We start from the raw sequence: 12,181 nt of genomic DNA, 5'->3' as shown, positions 1-12,181 counted from the left end.
TTTTGGAGGTGTTTTCTCACAGGCCCATGCAATAGTCCAGAACTAGATCTTTCAAACTGTCCAAGTTGATCTTTTCACAATTTGCTACGTTCAGGGTAATACCTTTTGTCTTTCATGCAGGCCTTTCTTCCCGGCAGCTTTTACCCGTATGTTTTCGGGCCTGCCGACACAAACTCGGTGATGTGTTGATCTGGCGGGATCTTGCCTAAATAATCCCACAGAGGAGGATTCCAGTCACCCTCCCTTTTCACACATATCACCAAGTCAGTGTCATGGTACAGGCACTGCTTTTGAAATCTGTCTAGCAGTTTGTATAGTTCTATGCGGGCATAAGCAGTGGTGAAACAGGCTATGAAAACACTGGTATTTCCAGAGACAGAGTACTGGTCTTTTGGGTCCTTTCAAGACACTCATGCTGTTTCATCGTCGATAAACTTGCAGGATGGAACCTTATAGTTGGGGGAAAACAGGTACTGAGAGAGTTCGTCAGGGTCTCTCACATTGCTGGTATTGGGTAGGTTTGTGGAGCAGATGATATTATTATTATTATTTATTATAAATCACATGAAACTGTCTTGTAAACTTAAAAATAGAAAAATACCCTAATGAATATTTTATTTAAAAAGTCATAGCTTTAAAACAAAATAATCCATTTCAGTCTGTATAACGAACAGGAGTTTTGAGTTTGTTTCTACCATTTAAAACAACAAACCCACAAACTTTTTTTTAAATACACCTCATTTTGCAAAATAAAAACCAAACGGCTTTTAAAATCAACTTTTAAAATCCAGGTTAAAACACATTTTGCACACTAAAAAACCAACACCCTCTTAGTTTGAAACACACCATTACCATCAGTTTGCAGCCATATACTTAAAAAATAATCCCACCTATGTTTTACAGAGAGAGAGTTTAAAATACAGTTTGCAACAAAATAGTTTTCAATAATCCCACACGCATTTAATAGCCAATTGCAGAAAGTTACCTTCTACTACAGGATAAAGTGTTGCAGGAACATGCTTGTTCTGTCCCCCTCAATGTGTGTTTGGGCCTTTGAATTAAAGAACAAGCAAAAACTGTTAGTTAGTATTAGTCCCAAATCCCTATACAACCTGTGTAGTACCTGACGTTATTAAGCAAAACTACAGTTACAATGGTTTTTACCTTGGCCTGGTGATGAAATGCAATTTAAAGTTACTAGTTCCATGCTAAACAGATCACACTGCAATAAACATAGTCACCATTATTTACTAAGACAGCACGGCCAACGAGTGATATTATACAATATATATTTTCAGAGTTGAAAACAGGGAGCATACCTCCTCTTGCAGCCCAGCAGCCATTCAAGAGATTCTGTTGAAAAAAACAACCTCAGGTATTTTGGAGACGTTCATACCATCCTAACCCTTTGTTTCAAAAGGGACTTCAAAATAGTAGCGAGCAGGTTGATTTGATGGCTACAGCTCTGAAATACTAGAGACTTAAGGACTTTAGGCCCCTTCCTAACATTCCCTTTTGGGAGCTGGGGTGGGGGAATTAAGCTGGCTGCACAACTCAGCTGCTTTTGGCTACATTTTTTCTTTTAGTTAAAATCCATTTTCTGCAGGGCCTTCTTACAGTACAGTATTAAACAGTAAATCCCCAATCCTTAATGTAACTGTCCCCCTCAGTCCCAAGTGGGGACCTTTTGCAGATATCAATACATCTCTTTGGGGCTTGTTTTTAAAACATTTCTTTCATGCATATTATTTGGGGTGGGGTTGAAATAAAATGGTTGTATAACAACCAAAATAAGCCCTCATGAGCTTTTAAATGTTTGATTGTCTTTAGAGCAAATGCTTCTTCTAAAGCATGTTGAAGGTTTGTGACCCCTTGAAACATTTCAGTTTTGGTTTAGACCCTTGTGGGGGGGGGGCTTTGGTTTGTTTGTTGTAAATATATTAATTTAAACTTTTAATGGCTTTGAATTGACCCATAGCATCCAACCAACTCCCGAGTCATATTTAAACTGTCCAATAGCATCTGCAAATTCCTGAAGTTTTATTTCATTTCATATTAATCAGAACTCACCCACCCACCTCCCTTACCATGGGTGCACACCAATCAAATTTATCCCTATGGCAACAACGATAAGTAGTCACAGTTAGCTTCGCTATTCAGTGGGGGTGTGGTTAAAACCATTCAGGTCAACAGGATTAGTCAACTCTATTGTACTCAAACACATGTCTGAACCATCCCTGTTTGTTTTACTGTTGTAAGCAGAGTCAGGATGAGATCTACCCTGACATTTGGTGGTGAGTTGTGGAAAAGAACGTCAGGGGTTGATCTCGTTTGCACAGGCACACCCACCCCGCCTAGCATGAGCCCACAGTAGCCCAAATGATCACTTTGGCTGCTGTGGGAACCCCAGTTTCTCTGTTACTGAGGCAGAAAGAATAAAGTGTTGTTATCCTGATTATGTGAATCAAGGACAGTGGACCTGTACTTGGCCTTTTATGGCAGAGGACTCGCCATCAACTAAGTAGCACTCGCTAGGCAGGGGCGTGGGTTCCAAAACTCAGCAAATTGAGAAAGGCTGGGGAGAGGTATTTGTACCTGGTGAGCCCCAGACACTAATTCTATCTCTTCTTCCTGTCTCCACTGTGAAATGTTAGTGCTAATTTTGATTCCATGCAGAGTCTGATTACAGACTGCAGAGCTGAATTCACTTTGGGCTAATGGTGAACCAGCACTGAGTCCTCCCTACTACTTAACACAGTAAGTGGTGATTTTGGCTTGTAGTAGGGGAGCCTCAGTGCCCCACTGGCTGAGGGCTTGAGCCAGTTTTGCATTGTGTTATTGGAATGGAGTTCCTAGCAACTGAACGCAGCTCTTGTTGCTGCCAACTCTGATGGGCAGAATGGTTACACTATAAACACATTTTTAGGATTTTTCTCCTCCCACAACATACATTTCAGCTTTTTGCTGTAAATGGGTCTTTTTTACACAAAACCACAAAAGTTAGATTCTCACAAACCATTTTTTTATTTAAAAGACATACAGCTCCTTGAAAACAAACCAAGAGGCTCCATTAAAACTTTTAGCTCACTTAAGGGCCAGAGACCTTCTAACAGAAATGCAGATAGTCACAAAGCCCTTTTCAATAGATGTTTTTTTAAATTTACATATTTAAATTGACAAATTTACATATAAAGTTGAAGTCTAAATCACACAGTCATGGTGCCGTTGGGCTGGGGCATCTATGACATAGCCCTCACAATCTTCAAAAAGCTTTTCCCTAAGACAGTTATTAAGAACAGCATAAATAGCAATGCATACAATAGTCCACATAAATTTTTACACTCACAATGTGGCACTGGCTCAGCGAGTTCCATGCCAAACCTTCTCTTAAACTCCTTATAACCTTCATCCTCGAAGTCCTCTTCAACAATTTTTAGCGGCGTTCAGCAAAAACAAGGCGGGCCCGGTTCATCTTTGCTGCTTGATGCAACGTTGTCCAGGGCCTCCGGGTCCTCTAGAAAGGCATCATCGAGCTGTCTCAGACAAGAAACAAGTGTAAGTTCTCACTGCTTGTTTTTTACATTTACACAACCCCAGGTTCCTAACCTCATTACACCTCATCATCAACTGTCGCTTCTTAATCATTCATTTACCTGAGCGATGTCTTTTCCATTCAGCTTGTCCGCCGGTAACTCCCCCAAGCAATGATCGCCTTCCTCCTCCAGGATGGTGGACAACGAGAGGCCACCATGCTCATTGGTGTGTCTCGTGAATGGTTGGGCTTTGGGTTCAGGTTCTGGCGTATCCATCAATGGCTGGGCCAAAGGAATCCCCTTGGCTGTTCCCTCATCCTCTTTGGAACTGTTGCTGCTGTAGCACTTTCTCCACACAAGTCCAAAGGTTCGCGGGGCTAAAACAAAGTCTGAAGTTCTCAGGGGGGTGGTAAAGGAGTCCACGTTTCCTCTCAGCCTTTCCACAATTTCTGAAACATGTCGTCTTGGTAAGAGAGAGCCTCCTCTGTCCAGCTCTGGGACTTGTGCGGTGATGGTGCGGCACTCTGATTGGCAGAGGGCATTGGGAGGAGTTCTTAGAGGGGTCACACAACCCTCTTCTGGGTGGTCACCCCATCCCAGAACCTGCCCTGTTTTGGTCAAATCTCCTTTCAGGGCAGTCCTCTGCAGCCGAAACCCATCGCGACTGGTAGAGGGTGGTGGGACGAGTTCCTAGAGGGGTCACACGAACCACTTCTGGATGGTCACCCAGCCCCAGAATTCCCCCCAATTGGTCTAATCTCCTCTCAGGGTGCTCTCTAGTGGCTGAAGCCCCTCCTGATTGGTAGAGGGCAGTGGGAGAAGTTCTTAGAGGGGTCACACAAACCCCGGAACTCCCTCTGGTTGGTTAAATCTTCTCTCGGGGCGTTCCTATCAGGGCAAAATCTATCCTGATTGGTATAGTGGAAGGAGTTCTTAGAGGGGTCACATGACACACCTTGCTTCCGGTCATGTGTCCGCCTTGACACCCAGAAGTAATACCCCCATGCGGTGAGGCTTCTGAAGACCAGTGGGCAGGGCTTATTGGGTCAAGAGGTGGGGTTAAGTTTTGATTGACAGTAGGGCCCTTATACTCCTCGCTCCCGCTACCCAAAATTGGAAGAAGACAGAGACAACTATAATCCTGGGCAGTATTTGCCGTTGTCCTACTGCTCAGATGCTGTAAGTGAGAGAAGGATCAGGCCCTGTAAAGTAGCCTGGGTTGATTTTTATTACTCAAAGCGTTTTTATTACACATCAGGACATCTAGTCATTCTGATGGACATGCAGCCTCTGGACAAGCTCATTGATAAGCATGTACATTATACTGCTTGCTCAGGGGTCATTGCTATAGTAACAGCCAAGTACTGGCCCAGATCCTCAAATACACCTGAGCTCTAGACTCTGGGCTGTTCTAAATTACGCTGTCTTGTAACAGCCATTGCTGCACTGGAGATAGCTGTAGCACAACGCACACTGTGTGTGCCATCTTCTGTTCCCAGCTCACACACCATATACTTGGGTAGGAAGCTAGGAGTTGGTGACATACAGCCAGCTACACTGGCTGTGAACTCTCTGTGCTGGTTCTCTGGGTGTTAGGGATTTGCACATGCTGGGGAATTCCTAGCTGCCTCTTAGGGCAGCTTTATGGCTACTTTGCCCTGCTCCACTGCAACATAGGGCAGCAAAAGGGTGACTTTACAACTAACCCCACCCCTATTGATGCACCTACCCGTGGTTGTTAGGAGTCTGAGTTCAGGTATCCGGGTTTGGAAAACCCACTCCCCTGGCATAAAGTTGTCTAATGGCAACCAAAGGCCAAATATGCCTTTAAACATCAGTCCCCTTGTTTTTCAAATATCTATTTGAAACACCACAAAGCTGATAGAGATTTAAGTGCCCTAATCAGCACCTCTGCAGGTGGCTATAATGGGTATTTAGGCTTCTACCTGCAGATTTTAGTGCTTAACTTTAGCCACCCAAGGCCTTTGTATTTGTCTTGCCCAAGCCTATGAGTTGCCGAGTGTTCTCAAACTCCCACTGATGTTATTGGGAGATAAGGATGCTCTGCCCTTCAGAGAAGGCGCTCAGCAGATATAACTCATCCGCCAAAGTTAGCTACTATGATCCTTCACCTCATATCAAAAGGTCACTGAATGGTCAGGTTTCTAGTCTCCATCACCACCTCATTCTCCAGTTTACTGTCCCCTTGGGTGCAGGGCTTGTGAGGATTCACCAGGCAGCAGTTTGCAGAGGAGGGCGAAAGGCAGAGGGAGTCTGGGATGTTATTGCTTATAGTTCTCAATGGGGAGACAATGTTCCTGTAACAGTTGAATATTGGAAGGAAACCAATAGAGACCCCTGTTGAATTGACACATTCCACTAATTCTAAAGCGACTCTATTAAGTAATATGGGTTCCCCTAATCTTGTAGTATTTCCTGTTTTGGTGATTGTTTTCTATACCGTATCCAGCAGCTTATTCCCAGTCCATGTTCTCCTATTGTTATTCCCTAGTATTCTGCACTCTGTTTATGTGTATTAAGGGGCACTGGACAAATACTGATGACTCTTCACATTTCTTTTTCAGGTGCTGGCCATGTATCTCACAAACAAGATCATATGTAAATAACCCAGCTCTGGATTTTGTATATACTGTGTACATATTTCCTATTAAACTGTTTGAAGTATCTGTTTCAATTGCTCAGAGGCCTGATTTCGTCTTTCAGAGAATTGGGGCTTCCTCAATGTCCTCTGTAACCATGATGTGGGGGCTTCCTCCTTTGCCCTTTCTCCGTGGAGCTGGACGAAGACCTCAGCTCAGCGCCTCTCTAGGGTGTCTAACCACTCTTCCGCAGTCCCCACAAAGCTAGATCTAATCCCTGTAGTTAGTGGCCTGGGGTTTGGTTCTTAATCATATTCTCATCTTTGTTTTTCTGGGAGTTCAGTGTTGCTGATGAATTCTGGGTTGTAAGTGGGATGGACTGTGTTCTGGTGAGTTATCCTCCCTCCTGTCTAGCCTATTTGTGGGTCAGAAGGCTATCTGTGAACAGCGTCTGTTTACTTACAGACTTAGGCTCGGTGCCTGTAATAGTGTGTGAGGGAAGGCATCTCTGCTTTTCTACGCCAAGTCCCTGTTTGTGAACTGCAAGACTTTATCGGAGAGGAACCATTGGATTCCCTAGCTTCCCCCACTGCACTACAAGGGAACGACTGTCATTGGGTATCTCTGACAGGGTATGTCCTGCTGTGCTCACTGGTCTTGTGGCTTCTTAAGGGCCAGCTCCTTTTGTTAATAATTCACATTGGACTAGAGCTGGGTGAAGGCTGATGGGGCATTCACTGAGGGGCTCACCAGTTAAACTCCACAGTTCAGAGAGTCCTAGAAATGTAGGGCTGGGAGGGTCCTAGAAATATCATCCCATCCAGCACTATACTTAGACCGTCCCTGACAGCTCTTTGTCCAATGGGTTCTTAAAAACCTCCAATCATGGGGATTCCACAACCTCCCTTTGAAGCCTATTCCAGAACTTAACTATCTTTATAGTGAGAAAGTTTTTCCGAATATCTAACTTAAATCTCCCTTGCTGCAGATTAAGCTGATACCTACTTCTCCTACGTCCAGTGCACATGGAGAACAGTTGAGCGGGGTCCTTTTTATAACAGTCCTTAACATATTTGAACATGGTTTGAACATATTTGAGGGTTGGCTAAGATAAAGAGGCCCCTGGAGGAGAGAAAGCAGGTTACAGGGGTATGTGTGCAGCTTTCTTGGGGTGCCCAGGCTCTGAGTCACTTTGTTACCCATCCGGCGAGAGGAAGATTTTCTCAGGGAGCTGATATCTAGTTGAGCATAACACCACCGGTCTGTTAGCCAGCCTACCAATCTCCACAGGGCTCTGCCAGCCCTTGCTCCGCTTTGCACGGTAACAGTAATGGCACTGCAGCCCCCAAGCCCCTCTGAAAGTGTCCCCCAGTAGCATCAGATTACTGTCACAGGACACTCACAGAAATTACCGGGGAATAGAATCTAAACAGCTTGATTGGTACAGCTCAGGATCAGATCTTTATAACCTCACAGCACTGAGACATATGTATAGTGGAATAATCCTAAATTCGTTACCAAAGATTAAGATTTAAGAGGTAGTGAGTCAAGATCATGGAAACAGAACTGGTTACATATAAAATGAAAATCACAACATGCTTCTTAGAGTCTAAAATCAATTATTACGGCAGTTTTTCACCTAAAGCAATCTCCCAGCAGCATTAACCAACATGCCTGGGATCCAACGTTCCTGAGGAAAGAAAAGGGCTTTTTGCAGGCTGTTCCCAGATGTGCCCGTTACTTTGGGGGTAGGTTCATTTATCAGGGTTATTCTTCTGGGGGAGGGGCTTCTGTAATTCTATTAACGTGCTGTGAAAGTCACTTGTGTGTTCACATGGAGCTCTGCTCCTTCCTTCTGCAAGTCCCCTCCCAATGGAGCTCTCCTGCAGGACCTCGATTCCCCAGGGCTGGGTTCTTCCAGCCTTAGAACTGGATGAACATGTGCACACACACACTAGCAGAGCAAGTCTGAGAGGACCAGGTCAATCAGCACTCTCCAGCTGATCCCCTCATGTGTTCCTGTACTCAATGGGCTGGGTTAAGCAGCACTTTCAAGCTGGTACCCTTATGTGCTCCTGGTCTCAATAGGCTGGATTGAGCTCCACTTTCAGCTGCTCCCTCCCCACCCATGTTCCCCAAGTTTAACACATCCCTATCACGCATTCACATTACAATTGTACTGGTAGTAACCCACTTGATGAGCAAACCCCACAGTATATTTTGGGGCACTACAGGGATCTTTAGCTTAGGTACAAGAAGCGTCGCTGCAGAGTAAATGGGGGAAGCTAAAATACAAAAGAGTAAAATTCAGAGAGAGAGAGAGAGAGAGAGAGAGAGGCAACCAGCTGAACCATAAAAGTCATTGATTGAATCATAGTGATAACCACACCAGGAGGGCTAAACAAACACAACAGTTACATTTTAAAGGTTAATACCTGAGGTAGGAAAGAAAACAGAGAGCGAGATGGATCTCACCCACTCCATGAGGCTTGAACTGGTCGGGGTTCCCAGGTGATGGTGGTAGCTCAGGGTCCTGAGTGCTGGAGACAGGCAGAGCCCCCAGCACGATCAGTCAGTAGATGAAATCCTGGTGGAACTGATGCAGAGTTTGGGTCTATACATCAGAACCCTTACCTGGGCATAGGTAGCGGGTTTTGTAGAGAAAATACAATGGTTCAAGGGAGAACACTAGATTTGTTTATGGGTAAACTGATGGCTCAAGGGTTTTCTTCTTTGCCTTTGTTCCTGTCTTTCCTGAACAGCACATACCCTTCAATCCCTGGACTCCAGCCATGCCTATTCCACCAGGTTTCTGTTATCCCTGCAGTGTCTGGTTTCACTTCCTGCAGCAGCAGCTCTAGTTCCTCCATTTTGTTGCCCAGCCTCCTTGCCTTGGTGTACAGGCATCTTAATTGCTGCTGCTTGGCTTCACCCACATTCCTCGCCCAGCTGGGTACAGTCATTCTGCTTCAAGCATCACCTTCCTGAATGGAGGGAGGGGAGAATCCCTCCGCTCCCCAAGCCAGACCTGGGCTCGCTGGTGCCTGTGGCTCTGAGACAACCGGAAACACTCCAGTGGACAGGCAGGCTGGGCTGGGGGAGGGGAGAGCCTGGAGGCTGATCTCTCCCCGGCCAAGGCTGAGACCCAGAAAGACCCCATCCATGGGGGCGCAGGGGGCTGGTGCAACATCCCAGACCAGTTCTCAGCTCCCTGCCCCCTCGGGTAAGACCTCTGCCTGTGTAGCCTCAGACTCTGCTCAGCCCTCTCAGTTGCACCCTCCATGCCCCAGCGCAGGACCCACCTTGGCACAGGGTCGTGTTCCCATTGGAGGGGACATAGCCGGCCCGGCACTCACACCAGTAGCTCCCATTGGTGTTGATACACATGATCTTGGGGCTGCAGATATCTGGGGTCTTGCGGCACTCGTCAATGTCTGGGAAGGGATAGCGGGGTGGGAGGGGTCACACACAGCAGGGCAGGGGGCTCACTGGGGGCGAATGACCACAGAGACACCCCCAACCCATTGCAGGGGCCGTGGTCTGTCGGTCTGTCTGCTCCATCTAACCCCACCCCCATTCTATTCTCCTTTCTTCCCTGCTATGTGCAGTGCCCCAATCCCTGCAGCAAAACCCCTCCCACCCCATCCCAGACTGGGGACCAAATCTTATCCAGACCAGGACCCTGCGATCCCCTCCCTGCACCAGCCCTGACAGAGCGGGGTTAAGGGGGGGCTGATCAGCCAGTTAAGCTGCAAAGGGGAAGTGACTCAGGCTGCGTGCAGGGCGCTGGCTAGAAGGAAGCTCGCCTGGGAGGGGACAGGTGGGGCTTCTCTACAGCCCGAGGGCTGGGCCCAGAGGTGGGGGCCTGAGGCGAGGGGGGCTAGGAAGCCCCGAGGGGGGGCTGGGAGCCCCGGAGGAAGGGTTTCGCTATTAGGCATAGGACGGAGGGGTCTGGCTTTGAAAGGCTCCCCCAGAATGGGGATCACAGCGTGACCTGGCCAGACGGCCGAGACACGGGGCAGCCGCGACTGCGGGAGCTGCAATGGTGGAAGAGAAGAAAGGGGGCGCTGAACTGGAGCTAGTCGCCAGAAGGGGGCGCCATGCTCAGTGTTACAGACCCCAGCCCCATGGGTCCCCTTCCCATTCGGGATACACCCAGCCCTGCCCCTCCCCTGGAGCACTAGGAGAAGGGTGCAGAGGAGGTGGGCTGTGCCCAGGGAAGTGCAGGGGAATTGGGTGCTGTCCCTTTAATCTAGTTTGTTTGCCCTCTGGTGGCTCTCACGGGGGGTCTGTGGCAGAAGCCCCCAGACCCCCGACTTGCGGCCAGTGCACCCACCTGTACTGACCTGGGCAACGGGAGTCCCAGGACCCAGGTGACTGATGTCCTGAGTATTCAGCAGTCAAAGGCTGGATTCACAGCTACACGGAGACACTGCCGGGCCACTCTGGCAGTGTAATGGTCTCTGACAATCCCCACATCCTGTGCAGGGGCCTCCCCAGCCAGCCTGGAGCAGGTGTAAGGGCCCTTCATCCACCCTGCCGCCAGCCTGTTGTAGGGGGTGGTTCGGGGCATGGCCGTAGTACCCTGTGCTGGGGCTGTTCTCAGCACCCTGGGGCCAATCAGGGCAGATTGGGGGCCTGTCTAGAGCATCAGGCACTGGGGTTATTCTCTGCTCCCCAGAGCCCATGGGGGCAGAGCGCACTGTGCTGTGTCTATGGACCATATATAAGGCTCCTTCCCAGGCTCAGGGGGGCCCTAGCAGCCCGGATGCTGTGTGCTGGGGACAGCGAGGGCCCCACCCATCTCCCTGGTGCTTCTCTGCAAACCTAGGGGTTTATTCCCAATCCAAACACCAAGCCAGGAGCTCCTGCCCCCACGCTCTAGGGCAGCAGTTGAGGGTCACGGCTGATCACAGCCCCGGTGAGTGGATCGGGGGCCTTTGCTGCAGCTGGCAGCAGCCTCTGGTGCAGCACCAGGCCTGGAATGAGCCCAGGGGTGTGGGGGACTGAGCAGGGCGTAGTGGCAGCAAGGGGAGAGCTCACCCTGGCAGCTGTTCTCACTCGGGTGTGGGAACTTGGCTTTCCCAGACCTGGACTCGTATCCATCGATGCAGCTGCAGGAGTAATTCCCAGTCACATTGGTGCAGTTGGTGTTGGGTCCGCAGTTTACTCCACTGAGCCCCAGACACTCGTCAATATCTGCTTCCCAGTCTTTATTCAGGTCATGTACATTGGCCAAACTGGACAGTCTCTACGCAAAAGACTAAATGGACACAAATCTGACATCAGGAATTATAAGAGTCAAAAACCAATAGGAGAACACTTCAGTCTCCCTGGTCACTCAATAACAGTCCTAAAAGTGGCAATTCTTCAACCAAAAAACTTCAAAAACAGACTCCAACGTGAATCTGCAAAACTAGAATTAATATGCAAACTGGACACCATCAAATTAGGCCTGAATAAAGACTGGGAATGGTTGGGTCATTACAAAACCCAATTTCCCCCATACTAATTTGCCCCTACTGTTACTCACACCTTCTTGTCAATTGTTTGAAAGGGGCCACTCTCATTACCACTACAAAAGTGATTTTTCCTCCCTTGGTATCCTATTGTTAATTGAATTGACTGGCCTCCCACTTGGTAAGGCAACTCCCAGCTTTTCATATGTTGTGTATTTATACCTGCTACTGTATTTTCCACTCCATGCATTTGGTGAAATGGGTTCTAGCCCACGAAAGCTTATGCCCAAATCAATTTGTTAGTCTCTAAGCTGCCACAAGGACTCCTCATTATTTTTTGCTGATACAGACTAACACGGCTGCCACTCTGAAACCTTTCCGGTTCTGAAGATCCTGGGTTTCCTTTCTGTTGGTAAACCGTATGGTCAACTGCTTGACCACACTTTGGTTCGTTATGCAGTATGCCCAAGAGACCAAATAACCAATATCGGTCTGGTTTATTGCTAATACTCAGTAACAGCATATTAACAAAGGTTCAATACAACTCCAATTTTCAGGAATATCTCCTGCAGCAGTGCTGAATTCACCT

This window comes from Mauremys reevesii, linkage group 1 (genome assembly GCF_016161935.1).
Source record: "Mauremys reevesii isolate NIE-2019 linkage group 1, ASM1616193v1, whole genome shotgun sequence".
Lineage (NCBI taxonomy): Eukaryota > Metazoa > Chordata > Testudines > Geoemydidae > Mauremys > Mauremys reevesii.
The sequence above is the reverse complement of the archived record's forward strand: the minus strand, read 5'-3'. Positions refer to the sequence as shown.